Raw genomic sequence first — 17530 nt, 5'->3', positions numbered from 1 at the left:
TAGTAAATAATAACAGTGATTTTTGTTTGGGGGATTAACAATCCCTTAGCTGCAATTTCAATTCCAAAAATCTCTAAAAACTGAGTCTTTTTTCATAACTTTGAGACATGATGCAAACTTTGGATGCAAAATGAGTTGAGGTGACAGTTAAAGTTTTTATTTATATAACTTAGTGTGACTTTATCTGTTTCACTGCAGAAAAGTTAACATGTTTGATTACAGAGTATTACCCTAGACCCATCTGTGGGTAGTTTTATATTATAAAACAAACGTACCATAAGCTTTCTTAAATATGAAAATTTATCTGAATTATTATATACATCTGGCCCCCATATTTCAAGAGGGGAAAGTAGACCTCTATCAGTTACCAGTCAGTCTCAAAACTTTGCCAAATAAAACTTCAAGGAACAGCATATTGTTTTGCCTGTCAAGTCTTGCTGTCCATGAGATTACAAGATTTCCCAGAGGTTACGAATTCACGGTTTTCTTCTCCCTAATAATCTTAACATATCTAGAAAAAACTTATTAGAACTTGCTTTAACATGTCTATAATTTTTCCAATCTATTGGAAATAGAGAAAGGTAATATCATTAAAGCATTTGGGGTAACTTATTTCATAAATAAGAGACCTCCTTCTGAGTGGAGGACATAAAGCTCTGAAATTACTGCCCTTCATTTTTAAGAAACACTTTCTTTATCAGAGAAAATCCTGATAGAAAGGAATGAGATAGACCTCATTCATGTCTACCCACATCTTAACTGATGAACCTATAGATACAATGTGACATCCCTTATCTTCTACTTTGGGGGTCAAACCTCTTGGTGTCAAAAAGGACCATGAGAGCAGTGGAGGGAACTGTTGTGAGGCAGATAATTTGTTTATGAAGACACAATTGGTCAAGAATATCACTAGGAAAATATTAATTTTTCTTTTCTCTTTTTCTTTTTTTTTTTTTTTTTTCAGATAGAGTCTTGCTCTGTCGCCCGGGCTGGAGTGCAGTGGCCGGATCTCGGCTCACTGCAAGCTCCGCCTCCCGGGTTTATGCCATTCTCCTGCCTCAGCCTCCCCAGTAGCTGGGACTACAGGCACCCGCCACCTCGCCTGGCTAATTTTTTGTATTTTTTAGTAGAGACGGGGTTTCACCGTGTTAGCCAGGAAGGTCTCGATCTCCTGACCTCGTGATCCGCCCGTCTCGGCCTCCCAGAGTGCTGGGATTATAGGCGTGATTCACCACGCCCGGCCAATTTTTCATGCCTTTATACAAAATGCTTTCCCATATGGATTCAGTCTTGCATTCTGCATGCATTTCTAAAACTCCCAGCAGTTCCTCATTCCTCTAACAGCTGTGTGCTCATACCCTGTTTTTCCTTTCCTTTCCACTGTGTGACCTAGTGTACCTTTCATGAAGCTCAAAATGTCTTCCTCCTGCCTTTGCCATGTTTAGCCTAATTCTATTGATTTGACATTGTTTTATTTCCCAGTAAAATGTAATAAACAAAATAAGCCCAGATACACATGGCTACATAATTTTACCTTTTATGTGGTGCATCACTGACAAAATATATATAATATACATACAGGAATATCTTATTTTATTGTGTTTCTCTCTATTGCACTTTGCAGATAATGCATTTTTTTACAAATTGAAGGTTTATGGCAATTCTGTGTCAGGGAAGTCTTTTGGCACCATTTTTTTCCAACAGCATGTGATCACTTCAATTCTCTGTTTCACATTTTGGTAATTTTTGCAATATTTCAGACTTCTTCATTATTATTAAATGTGTTATGGTAAACTGTGATCAGCGATCTCTGATGTTACCATTGTATTTTTTTGGGGCATCACAAACCATCCCCATATAAGATGGTGAAGTTAGTAAATGTCGTGTGTGCTCTGACTGCTACACTGACCAGCATTTCCCCATCTCTGTCTCTCACTGGGTCTCTCTATTTCCTGAGACACAACAAGACTAAAATTAGACTAATCAATAACCCTATAGTGACCTCTGCATGGTCAAGTGAAAGCAAGTGTTCACATTTTTCACTTTAAGACAGAAATGATTAAGCTTAGTGAAGAACGTATGTTGAAATCCAAGCTAGGCCATAAACTAAGCTTCTTGTGCCAAACATTAAGCCAAGATGTGAATCCAAGGAAACGTTTTAGAAGGAAAATAAAAGTGCTGTTTCAGTGAACACACAAATGATAAGAAGGCAAAACAGCCTTATTGCTGATGTTGAGAAAGGTTAGGTGGTCTGGATAGAAGATGAAACCAGCCACAACAATCCCCACAGCAAAACCTAATTCAGAGAAAGTCCATAGTTATCTTCAATTCTATGAAATTGAGAAAGGTGAGGAAGTGACAGAAGAAAAGTTAGAAGCTAGCAGATGTTAGTTCCCAAGGTTTAAGAAGACATCTCCGTAGCATAAAAGTACAAGGTAAAACAGCAAGTGCTGATATAGAAGTTGAAGCTAGTTTTTCAGATCTAATACAATCGATCAAGGTGGCTACATTAAACAATAGATTTAATAGATAAAACAGCCTTATATTGGAAGAGATGCCACTTAGGATTTCCATAGCTAGAGAGAAGTGAATGCTTGGCTTCAAATCTTCAGTGGACAACAGGCTGACTCACTTGTTATGGGTTAAGGCTGCTAGTGACCTGAAATTGAAGTCAATGCTGATTTTGCATTCTGAAAGTCATTGGGCCCTTAAGAATTATGCTATATTTCCTCTACTTTTGTTCTATAAGTAGAACAAAGCCTACATGACAGCATATCTGCTCCCGGCATGGTTTAATGAGTATTTTAAGTCCACTGTTGAGACCTACTGCTTAGATAAAAGATTCCTTTCAAGACATTACTGCTCATTGACAATGCACCTGGTCACCCAAGAGCTCTCTGATAGAGATGTACAAGGAAATATCCTTAAAGTTTTCATGCATGCTAACACAACATTCAATCTGTAACCCATGGATCAAGAGGTAATTTTTACTTTCAAGTCTTAGAATTTAAGAAATACATTTTGTAAGGCTATAACTGTAATGCGTTCTCTGATGGATCTGGGCAAGGTAAATTGAAAACCTTCTGGGAAAAATTTACAATTCTTAATGCTATCCACTGATGGATAGCATTAAGAATATTTGTGATTCATAGGAGGAGGTAAAAATAGCAACATTAACACGATTTTGGAAGCTGTTGATTCCCCTCATCATGGATGATTTTGAAGGGTTCAAGGCCTCAGTGGCAGAAGTAACTTCAGATGTGGTGGAAATAGCAAGAGATATAAAATTTAAGTAGAGCCTGAAGGTGTGACTGAATTGTTACAATCTCATAATGAAATTTAAAAAAACCAAGGAGTTGCTTCTTATGGATATGCAAATAAAGTGGTTTACTGAGATGGAATCTATGAATACTACTGGTGAAGATACTGTGACCAATTGTTGAAATTACAACAAAGAATTTTGGATATTACATACAGCTAGTAGATAAAAGAGCAGCAGGTTTTGAGAGAATTGCCTCCAATTTTGAAAAGTTTTACTGTGGGGAAAATGCCACCAAACAGCATTATATGCTACAGATAAACCTTTCCTGAAAGGAAAAGTAAGTTGATGTGGCAAATTTTGCTGCTGTCTTATTTTAAGAAATTGATACAGCCACCCCAGCCTTTAGCAACCACCACTTTTATTAGTTATCATACATCAACAATGAGGCAAGACCTTCTACCAGGAAAAAGGTTACAACTCCTGAAGGCACAGATGATCTTTAGCACTTTTAACAATAAAATATTTTTTAAATTAATGTATGCACATTGATTTTTAGACACAATGCCGTTGCACACTTAATTCAGTATAGTATAAACATATTTTTTATGTGCCCTGGGAAACCAAAAAATTTATGTGACTTACTTTATTGAGATACTTGCTTTATTGCAGTGGTCTGGAACTGACCCACAATATCTTTGAAGTATGCTTGCATTACCCATCCTGTTTTCTCAATTTTTATGCAAGATACTACCACCCTGGTGAATATTTTAATTACTCTTCCACTTCAAAATATTACAAACAATACATCTCATAAAGCATATTCTAAGTCTGCCTCCTTCAGACTCTTCTACATTTTCTGATGAGCAACTCAGAATTATTATGAGAATTATTGATTACACTTATAGTTTGGGCTATATTTAATTTAATATGTAAATATATAATTTGATAAATATATAACATTTTCCTGTAAGCATTATCAAAAACCCATGTGCACACTTAATGTTACCTATCTTTTGTTTTTTGCAGATCTCAGACTTGTGGCCCTTTGAACATACTGTGTTCCCATGGATACAGAGAGAGAAATAACACACACTGGAGCCTATCAGAGAGTGGAGGGTGGGAGGAGGGAGAGCTCAGGAAAAATAACTAATGGGTACTAGGCTTAATACCTGGGTGATGAAATAATCTGTGCAATGAACTCCATGACACACATTTACCTACGTAACAGGCCTGCATATATACCCTGAACTTAAAAAAAAAAATACTGTGTCCCAATAGACAATAACATCATCTATCTATTTAAATATTTTGAGGACAAACCATGACTAGGTTTTGAGATAAACTCTTTGATACCTTTAAAAACATCCTTATTTGACCACAAGGTCCACATTGCTTTATTGACCTCAAAGATACGGTTCCAGTTACCACTGAAAGCAGTGGCTCCTTCAAATGGAATAAAATCCAAAATTGTGATGCTTGCTTCATTCATTCCTTAAAGCTTGCATACAAAGTGATTATAGAAGTTTGTAAGATTTTAGGGCCAGTCGCGGCGGCTCAAGCCTGTAATCCCAGCACTTTGGGAGGCCGAGTGGGCAGATCACGAGTTCAGGAGATCTTCGAGACCATCCTGGCGAACACAGTGAAACCCCATCTCTACTAAAAATACAAAAAATGAGCTGGGCGTAGTGGTCGGAGCCTGTAGTCCCAGCTATGCAGGAGGCTGAGGCAGGAGAATGGCATGAACCTGGGAGGCGGAGCTTGCAGTGAGTTGAGATGGTGCCACTGCACTCCAGCCTGGGGGACAGAGCGAGACTCCGTCTCAAAAAAAAAAAAAAAAGAAAAAAAAATTTTACTGAGCGAACTGTTTCACTACTGAGGTCATATGGATATATTTAAACTAATTCTAACTCAATTATATCACTTTATATTTTACTCCAATGTAAAAGGATCCCAATTTACAAACATTTTCCAAAGATCAAGTGTCTTTTTATATGCAGCACCCTTCTAGTAATAATATGGTTTTCATATGAAACCATGGGAATTAAACTTACTGAATCATCAAACTTTTAAAACATTTTTCCTTTGATAAATTCAGATTTCTTTCAAGATATAAAAAATCAGTACTCATGGTATGTTCATTTTTATAATGTTATATTTTGTATTTAGGCAAGAACTCAAAAGTATATACGGCACACATGGATATGAGCTGGTGATTTTATGTCTTTTCCTGATCCTTGCTTGGAATATCTTAGAGTGGTTTCAATCAACAATTTTCAAACTTTGGCAGGCACCAGAATCATCTGGAGGACTTTTTTTTTATTATTATACTTTAAGTTCTAGGGTACATGTGCACAACGTGCAGGTTTGTTACATATGTATACTTGTGCCATGTTGCTGTGCTGCACCCATTAACTCGTCATTTACATTAGGTATATCTCCTAATGCTATCCCTCCCCCACAGCTCCCCACAATAGGCCCCAGTGTGTGATGTTCCCCTTCCTGTGTCCATGTGATCTCATTGTTCAATTCCCACCTATGAGTGAGAACATGCGGTGTTTGGTTTTCTGTTCTTGTGATAGTTTGCTGAGAATGATGGTTTCCAGCTGCATCCATGTCCTTACAAAGGACACAAACTCATCCTTTTTTATGGCTGCATAGTATTCCATGGTGTATATGTGCTTAATCCAGTCTGTCACTGATGGACATTTGGGTTGGTTCCACGTCTTTGCTATTGTGAATAGTGCCTCAATAAACATACGTGTGCATGTGTCTTTATAGCAGCATTATTTGTAATCCTTTGGGTATATCCCCAGTAATGGGATGGCTGGGTCAAATGGTATTTCTAATTCTAGATCCTTGAGGAATCACCACACTGTTTTCCATAATGGTTGAACTAGTTTACACTCCCACCAACAGTGTAAAAGTGTTCCTATTTCTCCACATCCTCTCCAGCACCTGTTGTTTCCTGACTTTCTAATGATCACCATTCTAACTGGTGTGAGATGGTATCTCTTCTTAAAACTGACAGTTGGGCCCTGCCCCCAGAGTTTCTGATTTAGTGGCTTTTCTAACAAATCCTCTGGTGATGTTGATGCCACTAGTCTGAGAACATTACCTGGAGAACCACTGGTATGTATGGTTTTCCATGTCTTACGAATTCAGCGCTACCTGCATCAAAAGAGAAAGAAATGCCACCACCTCTGCCACCTCAGAGTGCACTGGAAACTTGAAGCCATTGAGCATCACAAAAGCAACCCTTAATCTTGGTGGAAAATAAAACTGAACAGCAGAACCTAGACAATTTTTTAAAAAATAAATTCCTTTCATTGCTTTGTATTTCTGTGGCCCAAAATAGAGACCTGGCTATCTCAAGCTGAGCTTTGCCATAAAACATTGTTACTTATTCTTCCTAATTTTTGTGATGTTAATTCTTTTTTTTTTTTCACAAGAAGCTTAATTTCTCAGAGTCCTTGGTTATATTCACAGAATTATTTGTTATCAGCTCATTATTTTACTAGCTCCTAATTTACAAAGGCTAGTTAAAAAGTACAAAAAAAATTTATTTAAAAATATTAAGAACATACGTTAAATGTCGTAAAATTCAGAAAGTTCTCAAGAAACCAAATTTTTGGTCCAGGTAACATGATATTCTGAGGTTTACTAAAACGATCACAAGCTACTAGTCCAGTATTTTAAACATAAAAATTTACATAAACCTATAACTGCTCTTTCCATTCTTTGATAATTGCACTATGACCACAAAGAACGAAACACCTACCATTCACGAAAATTAATTCACAAAAATATTTTCTCCCTGTTGTAATTAGGAACATCAAATAATTAGTTTTCTAAAATGAAAGCTGTCAGGTTTCCTAGGGCTTTGTTCCACACATAAGAATCCTTTGTTTTCAACACAGGCCCTTTCCTTTGCTCTAATCCTGGGATTGTTGATATGAGAGTTTGTCTAGGAGGCAGCAGGAAGCTGGGCCCTGTGGTTGTACTGCAGAAGCAGTTAAGAAAGGAAAACTAGCAGAGGTATTTTCCAATGAGGGGGCAATCAATAAAAGACTCTGAGAGCAAGGAACAGAAATTTAAGTAGATTCTGGTAAGCACTGGATAAGAGTCTCCAGAACTGGTCAGGTATTGAACCTGTTCAGTATGGTTTTTTTTTTTTTTAATTTTTTTGTTCCTGTTTCCAGGATATTCTTACTATTCCAATTTCCCTTTTGGCTAAGTATAATTGATTAATTTTTTTGGTCCATTCCCAATCTTATTGTAATACCTGTCAGGAGAATGAATATGTAATACTATTCTTTTCTCATTACCGTCTTAATATTGTCACTAGAAATAACTAACGTGCCATTCTGTACTATTAAGAGATTTGTTACATGAGCGATAAAGAACTAACATTCCTTATCTCATTCTATAGTTCCATTTTCCATGCAAAGGAGCTGGTTCAGATAAAAATTAGCTGCGTGCTCAGGTTAAATTCATTCTGTGAAGTGATAGTATTTCAAATGCATTATAGGAGGATTCTCCTGTTCTAAGTTCTGATGTGGGAGGATTTGTCTAACATTTAAAAAACGCATATGAAATATAAATGGTAATTTCAATGCATTTAAAAGAGTAAAATAGGCCTTGTTATGCAAGACTTCTTTGTATATAATATGAAATTAGAAAAATGGAACAAATATCTTCACCATAAATTAGAGATAGAATCATTGGGAAGTTCGATCTATGAATATGTGTGTGCATGCATGCTTGCACATGTATTTCATATCCTTTACAAAATTACAGATCTGCTAGATTTAGGTAACCATGATAAGGTCATGTTAAAATAATATATTATTAGCTACTATAGATCCTACTCTTTACACAAAAAATAAGCATAGAAATGTGAGGATTTTTGATGATAACTTCTAAAAAAATGTTTAAAAGACATATTGCTTACCTGAAGAATCTTCTTTGAAAACAAAAAGGGGGGTGGGAATCCATATATATATATATGGAATCTTTAGCATCTATATATATATAATCTTTAGCATATATATATATATGTGTGTGTGTGTGTAAGGTTATAGGGGTTGTAACCTTTTTCCTGATAGAGGGTCTTGCCTCAGTGTTGATGTATGATAACTAATAAAGGTGGTGGTTGCTAAAGGCTGGGGTGGCTATGTCAATGTCTTAAAATAAGACAACAGCAAAATTTGCCATATATATATATATATATGTGTGTGTGTGTGTGTGTGTGTGTGTGTGTCTCAGCAAGCATATCTCAGCAGATATTTATTAAACACACTTTGGGTGAACCACTCAGTAGAAGCAAGGCCAGCAGAATACTGCTGTGTGTTTAGAGGAGTTCAAAGGTGCTTCCAGATAGACCTTTTGGAAAAGGATTTCTATGTGTGTGTGTCTCTGTGTATGTGTGTGTGTTTGTGTGTCTGTATCTGTGTGTTTATTGGTACTTTCAAGGAACAACAAGGGCATTCATAGATTGACTGTTTGGTAGAGGTCACAGTGTATTTCAGTCCTGACACACATATGGTCTTCTTTCTCTTTACAAAGTACATGAGGTAGGATTTTATTCTCTTATTTTACAGATAAGGAAAGGAGCTCAGGGAGGTTAAGAAAAATCCTCAACATCACACAGTTACTAAGTAGCAGAGGCATAATTAAAACCTAGTTCAATTTGGCTCCAAAGTCAATGTGTTTTCTCCTCAGAATGCAGAAAGGCTTCGAAGAGAGAATTATGATTCTGACTGCCATGTATAATAATTGATTATGGACAAATAAAAATTTGCATGTTCTTAACTACAAGTACATAGGTGTATTTTCTTAGATTGTAACTTGCTATGACTTTGAAATTATAATTATTGTATATCAAATACCCTAAGAGTATAGCACTTAGTACAATATACATGAATAGATGATTTGATAGTGTTGCTGCTACTGTTAATAATTATACTAATTCAATAAAGGCACATTCACTCTTGTGAGCTTTTGGTGAATTTGGGTTTTTAAAGAAACTAAGCAGAGCAGGTAACTACATCCTATAAAACCCTAATCTAACAACAGTCTGGGGTTACTGTGTAGGTTTTCATAATTACTGGGAGGTTTGTGTGGGCACTGGATACAGACTTTAATGACTGTAAGATAATAGATAATGCTGCTTATTATAAAGAACTAAGTTAATTCAACAGCCATTAGGAGAAACTAAAATTTCCAACCAGATCTAGGCCCAATGATATTGAGTTATCTGGATGTTTCAGCAGCACACTTCAGGGCCACCAACCTTGACTTTTAGTTCATTATGGAAACTAGTGCCCAATTAAAATATTCCTTGGCAAGCAACTTTCTGGAGTTAGGCAGACTAATTACTGTAGGGAATGAGGAGGAAGTCATGCTCTAAATCATACTGTCTGACCTCAGAAGGAGGAACAGTTTAGTGCCAAGAATACAGCTACAGAGGGTAGTAAATAAGAAGGAATAAAATTTGCAGATATTAAATCATACGTACCTGAAAGGGCACTGAATGATGTTATACATCATTCTTGGGTTTATTTGATAGCCATGTGGAAGTCGAATGTGCATGAAATGTTTTACAAATGTATAATTTACAAATTACAAAATATAAAACATTTAAGAGGTTTTACAATTTGTGCCTATAACATTTAAGTTAATAACCTATTAGTATTTTAAAGTTACTATTGTATTGAAACTGGTACTACTATTATCATATTTATCATATAAAATCAGATAATGTACTGTAATATCATATAACAAATAACTGTTTTGAATTATTTTTCAACTGATGAAGGTGAATTTGGTTTGCTGTCCTTGATATTTTTAAATTTTTATCTACTGTATTTTATTATGTTATAGTCACATGCAAGAAATAAGCAAGGGGAACACATTTTCTTGAGCATAAGAAGGGTGACATCCTCTGACATATTTTTAAATAACTTACATCTTCAGAAGGAACCTACGTATAACAATAATTCTTATTGTTCCTAAATAATAATCTCAGTAGATGTGTAACCTCTTTCTGAAAGTTTGACCTGCTTTCCATTTCAACCAGAAAAAAATGAGTGATGTCATCACACATCACATGAAAATCTGAATGATTGTAATATGTAACACACACCCACGTGCTCACACATAAATACACAGAAATAAGCCTCAGCAGAATTTTATAAAGAGAGAAAGGACTTCGGTTTGGTTTTCTACTCTAGAAACAAGCATGTGGACTCCTATAGACAGGTGGATTGCATTTAATCGAGCCTTTTCAGATGGTAACAACTAGATATTCTTTAAGAAGTGTGTAAAGATGAAAAAAGGAAGATATTTTTTCAAAGACTAAAACCCAATTCAAAAAATTAGAATTTTACAAATATCTACCCATAAATTAAAGTAAAATGGATATATATTTCTTTTTAATGTCAACTTGCTGACTTTGCGTAAGAAAAAACGATAAACCTTAAACCACATGGCTTACAAACAGCTGAACTTTTAAATTGTATCCTATGTTGTTTTTGTTCCAGTCATCTACTTTGCTGGAACTACTTCTTGCTTTAGGACTTTATTACTAAATCATATGTATATATGCATGTATTACTTATGTACTTTGCTAAAAGTACATCTTGTTTTCAAGTAATGAGTCTTAATTTATGCTCATGCATGATTTTGCTCCTTTCTGATGAGCTCTGCAGGATGCTGGCCATAGTTGAGAGATGTTTCAGCTCTTGCTCTCTTTGGCAACTGTATTGTGTCTGTTCAACATGTATTTGCTTTGCACTGGTGATAATGTAGAATTTTGAACCCCCTTTCATACAAAGAGTTGCTGCCTATTTAAGATGCAAACAAAAAATTGATTCTCCATATTTTCAACATTGTGACATTCCTTCTTTAGCATTATTAAATATTTCCTTGGCAGTCACAATTCTGACATGACTCAGGACATTATTTCTTTAACACTTTCCATCTGTTATTGTGAAACATCCATTGTCCTATGACTGAAGGCCCTTTATGTTTAGTGAGACTTGAGGCTTCATGGTCAGAGGTGTATGAAGAGGAATTTGAAAGTATGTAGAATTTTTGTGGAAGTTCTTCTTTCTGAGTGATGAAGGACCATCTGTGATTTTTACAGCAGCACTGTCCAATAGAACTTTCTGTGATGATGAAATTATTCTATATTTGTGCTGTCCAGGAGGGTAGCCACCAGCCACATGTGCTCTTGAGCACCTGAAGTGTCACTTGTTTTATTTAATTAACTTAAGTATGATTTAAATAGACAGTTATGGCTAGGGCTGCAATATTCAATAATGCAGCCTTAGAGGATAACCAGAAAATTTGTCCAGATATTTGTTTTGGAATCCATCTGTGTAGCCCTATTTTATATTTGGATTTATAGTACTGATTTTTAACCATAGTATGGTGATAATGACTGAGAGAAAACTATCTATCTATCTATCTATCTATCTATCTATCTATCTATCTATCTATCTATCTATCTATCTATCTTATTTATCATCTATCTCTATCTCAATCTCTATGTCTATCTGTGTGCATGTGTGTGTGTAATTGCGTTTCAAGGAGCTATCGGTAGTGATAGATGAAAGAAAATTTCTGTGTATAAAATGTGTTCATCAGTTGCTTGATATTTAGAAGACAAAATCAAGGAGATTCTTTTACTACTTAAGAACTTGTACCCGAGTTTCCCTAATCCTTAGAACTTCTGGTTATCCTACAAATATAATTGTATTCTCAGAATCTGGCATTTAACCTTTGGAATGGATTAGATGACACATGGTAATACACTGGCTGCATTTAAAACAAGTGCATGGAGGACATTATGCTGAGTGAAATAAGCCAGACACAGAAGGGCAAATATTGCATGATCTCACTTACATGGGAAATCAAGAAAAGCTGAACTCATAAAAGCAGATAGTAGAATGGTGGTTGTCAGGGGTTGGAGGTGAAAGCAAAATGGGAGATGTTGGTTAAAGGGTACCAGGTTTCAGTTAGATACAATATGTTCTAGAGAGTTATTGTACAGAATGGTCATTATGGTTAATAATAATATACTATTATATACTCGAAAATCACTAAGGGTACATTTTAAATGTTCTCACCACAAAAAAGTAACTATGTGAGGTGATGGAGATGTTAATTAGCTTGATTGTGATAATCATTTCACAAGGTCTTGCACCATAAATCTATACAATGTTGCTTGTCAATTATACCTCAATAAACAAAAAAATTAAATGTGTTTGATAATATAATGCCCTGGACTCAGCACTGTACTTCACTAAAATTATTAAGTCAACTTTTGGATTTGGATACCAAATCCAAACAGGTTGCAGCAATATAATGTCATTATTTGAATGTGGGGAAAATTCTGTCTTTGTGGCACTTGACATATGGAAAATGATAGTCATTATGAGCTGTGCAAATCCTATGGTTCATAATAGGTACGTAGTGTAAATGTTTTGCATGTTATCATATCATGCCTACTAGAAAGAATGTTTAAATTATTCGCCACTTCAGTAGTCCCCCTTTATCCAGAAGGGATACTTTCCAAGACTCCCTGTGGATGCCTGAAGCCGTGAATAGTGCCGACCGGTATATAATATGATTTTCCTATGTGGACATTCCTATGATAAAGTTTAATTTATAAATTAGGCACAGTAAGAGATTAACAATTATTGAAATAAACCAGTTACAAAAATATGTTGTAATAAAGGCTAAGTGAAAGTGGTTTCTTTTTCTCTGTCATATGTACTCTCTCACACACACAGTATCTTAGTATACGGTACCAACTTACTTTCAGACTGTGGTGGGCCATAGGTAGTCGAAATCATGGCAAACAAAACTGTGGATAAGGGGGAACTACTATATATTTATTGGTGAATATGATTTTTCCCATCGAGTTGGAGAATTTTTGTTTTACTTGGCTCTAAAAGCTTTTCTTCTCTTTAGAAATTTTTGTTGGCTACCATCATGATGCCATATGTGATGATAAAAGATGAAAAGCAGAGAAAAGGAGTAATTTAAAATATTTATTAAATATTTGTAAATACACTCATTTTTTACTGTTAAAAATCCTAGTAAACTGAAGATAGTATAGAAACATTCCCTATAAAATCAAGAATAAAATACATGTTTATTTTTACCATTCTTGTTGGTTTTTCTGGAGGTACTAAAAATACAATAAAATAGGAAACAAAAATATTAGCTAGTAGGTGAATATGAAAAGATGAGCAAGTTGCCTTTTGCATACAAAATAACATTTTCTGTAGGGAATCTTAGAAAACAAACTAAAAATACTAGCAATTTTGGCCCAGTGTGGTGGCTCACGCCTGTTATTTCAGCATTTTGGGAGGCTGAGGCAGGCGGGATCACCAGGTCAGGAGGTGGAGACCATCCTGGCCAACATGGTGAAACCCCGTCTCTACTAAAAATACAAAAATCAGCTGGGCGTGGTGGTGTGTGCCTGTAGTCCCAGCTACTCAAGAGGCTGAGGCAGGAGAATCACTTAAACCTGAGAGTCAGAGGTTGCAGTGAGCTGAGATCGTGCCACTGCATCCAGCCTGGGCAACAGAGTGAGCCTCCATTCTCAAAAAAAAAAAAAAAAAAATACTAACAATTTTTACAATTTAATAAATTTAGCATATGCCAGCAACTGTAAAATATTTATTGAGATTGCAAATGCTGGAATTAGACTGGCTGTTTCATAATACCACAAAGATATGTAACTGGATAAGTCACTTATATTCCTTATGCTTCACTTCCTTGAGCTATTAAATGAAAGTAATAACAGTATGTACCTTATAGAGGTCTGTATATTAAATGGTATGATTCACGTAAATTAGCAAAGCATGTGGCACTTAATAAATATTAATAAATGTGAATTTGTTAGTTAATTATCATTGTTGTTGCTACTTAGTAAATATAACAAGGGAAAATTATTTCACTAGCTGTAACAAAATAAGAAAAAAATGAAAGTATGACAGTATTAATTCAAAAGATAGTGGCAATAAATTGGGAATTTTAAAGCTCTTTTTTTTTTTTTTTACAAGACATGAAAAAAGACTATAGATTGTGGAATGAAGTATATTGGAAACCATTTAGCAAGAAGTTTTTAAAAGAGGTATAAATAATGTGCCAAGCATAAATATAAAATGGAATAATAAAAAATGCTAAATATAAAAGGCAGATAAAGAGGAGTAAAAGGAACATAGGATGGTTGGACACAATAAAACAATTTTAAAAGGGTAGATTTAATGTAACATTATCAATAATTACTTTAAATGCAAATTAACTAGGCAATTAAAAGGCTGAGCTTACCAACCTGTATAAAATGCAAGACCTAACTATGAGATGTCAAAAAGAAAACCGCTTTAAATATAAAGATGTAGGCAGGTTAAAAGTAAATATATGATGAAGGATATATTATGTGATGATCACTAAAAATGAAGCTATAATGGCTATATTAATAAAATACAAATTAAAATTTAGAACATAAAATATTAACAGAAATGAGAAAGGACATCAAATACCAAAAATGTGGTCAAAATAGCAAAGAAAACATGAAGATGCTAAACATGTTTCTACCTAGGAGGGTTTCCCTACAAGAACAAACAAAAAACAAACTGGTCGACTGAAAACAGAAATACACAAATTCACAAGTATACTTAGAGACTTCAAAATTTCTCTGTTAATAATCAATAGAATAGGAAGCAAAACATACCAATCAGGATAATTCTAACATCTCTGCCATATTTAAGTCTGATTCTAATGTTTGCTTGCTTGCTTCCAACTGTGGATTTTTTTTTTTTTTTTTTGCCTTTTAGTTTACCTTATAATTTTTGTTGTTGTTTTTGCAAGCTTGACATGATGTACTGCACAAAAGGAACTGGGTTACTTAGGTCTCTAAGTAATATGTTGATAAGATGTGGGTGAGGAGAAACATTCTGTAGTTGTAGGATTTAGTCTCAGTCTTTCAGTGAGCCTGTGCCCTGGGCTGTGATCTTCACAGGTGGTTCACCTTAGGTGAGACAAGAAGGATTAGATGGGGGTGGAGTTTGGTATTTTCCTGTCTCACATGGAAGGCTAGATGGAGCTGAAGTTGACCACCTTCCCCCATGCAGAAGTTGCTCCTTCTTACTTTTTTAAACCAAAGTGAAATTTACAGCTTTGTTCAGGCATTACTATGTTTATTCTCAGGTTTTCTAACACTAAGGTGAGGGGTGTGATTTGATGGGGGTGATCAGAGTGATAAGAAAGGAGCTGGAGAATGGAATTCTTGTTATATTTTGTAATTTATTGTCTTTGCATAATTCAAAGATGCAAACTCTCAGCAAAGAGTTCATGGCACAACTTTTATATTCTCATAACCTAAATATTGGCCATGAGTTTGAACTATGTCTAGTTAATTGACTTTCTTTTATATATTAGCATGCCATTTGGGATATTTTATAATTGTTTGTAATTATGTGCCACAGTTATATAGGCAAATAATTTTCTCATTTTTTTAAAAAGTGCTTGATTTGCTGTAAAAAAAAGTTGTTTTGCTATATACTACGTAAGTCAATAAACTGATCTAGAGCAAGAAGAAATTCTAAGATAAACTGGGGGTGATGAATGATTTCTAGTTTAATTAGTCAATAAGGAAAGCAACTTACACCTACTACATACAAAGCATTGTGCCATGTGAGAAAGATACATACAGTAATTTGTTTCAGCATATCGCATTTTGGAAGTATATTATTTGCCAGGTAGTAAGTGCTGGAGATTCAGGGTAAGTACGATGTAGATTCAGCTTTGGGAGCTTCTAGTACATTCAGAGAAATAGATACACAAAAAGTTCCTTAAATTGTCATAAGTGAAAAAAAAGATTTGAATAAAGGCATTAAGGAAGCACAGAGGAGGGTTATTTATTCCAGAATATTTTCCAAAAGTGATAATGATCTAGATAGAAAATAGCTAAAGCACTAAAAATGCAACATTGATGATAATGACAATAAATTCTATTTGTTCCTAACTTAATTTGCAGATCTAACGTTTCTTCTAAAAATAAAAGAATTTTTTTTCATTTTATCAACAAGGAGTGTAAAGAACAGAAATGGTATGTGACTTGCTTAATAGAATAGAAATATTACATGGCAAACTAGAGACTGGAAATGCAATAATAAGACTTATCACTCAAACATACCTGGCATAATTTATTCATGTTATGCTTGATAAACTAGATGTCCTGATGAAGTCATCTGCGGCAAGAGAAACATCTCTGTTCATTTGGATTGGTTTAGTATCATTTGGTCTTTCTGGGATGACTTGCTTTATGAATAAATACTCCCACATTGAAGTAGAGTGTACCTGTTCTGCAACCACCTGCACAAAAGCAGACATACTTGTTTTCATTCATTCTAGGAAGACTGCCTTTATCTAGAGAAACATTTTTTTTTTTCATCTCTGATAGGCGGATCATGAGGTCAAGAAATCAAGACTATCCTGGCCAACATTGTGAAACCCTGTCTCTACTAAAAATACAAAAATTAGCTGAATGTGGTGATGCACACCTGTAGTCCTAGCTACTCAGGAGGCTGAGGCAGGAGAATCGCTTGAACCCAGGAGGCAGAGGTTGCAGTGAGTCGAGATCATGCCACTGCACTCCAGCCTGGTGACAGAGTGAGACTCCGTCAAAAACAGACAAACAAACAGACAACAAACCGATGTAACAGAGAAAGTCCAGCTGTCAAAAATGCACCAATGAAGTCTGTCTTCCATTTCTGTAGGCTCTTTGTAGTCAGCTTCACCAATAAATGGTTTCTATGCCTCTACTCTGGTTTCCCTTATTCCTTGTTTTGTGTGAGGCATCCCTTGGTGAAAGAATAGGAAAACCTATGATTTCTAGCTGCTGTTTTTGTTTCTCCCCTACTCCTGAGATTGACCATGAACATTAGCAATCATTATTCTATCTATTGATGTCTATGGTTCAACCATTGATTTCATAGTCAAGAAACATTGGCTCGCGTGTTGTTCAGGCAGTAACAAATTTCAGCAATTGAAATAGGGCATTTTTTTTTATTATTATTATACTTTAAGTTCTAGGGTACATGTGCACAACGTGCAGGGTTGTTACGTATGTATATATGTGCCACGTTGGTGTGCTGCACCCATTAACTTGTCATTTACATTAAGTATATCTCCTAATGCTATCCCTCTCCTCTCCCCGAAATAGGCCCCAGTGTGTGATGTTCCCCTTCC

This window comes from Mandrillus leucophaeus, unplaced genomic scaffold (assembly GCF_000951045.1).
Source record: "Mandrillus leucophaeus isolate KB7577 unplaced genomic scaffold, Mleu.le_1.0 Scaffold529, whole genome shotgun sequence".
NCBI lineage: Eukaryota > Metazoa > Chordata > Mammalia > Primates > Cercopithecidae > Mandrillus > Mandrillus leucophaeus.
This window is presented reverse-complemented; position numbering follows the sequence as displayed.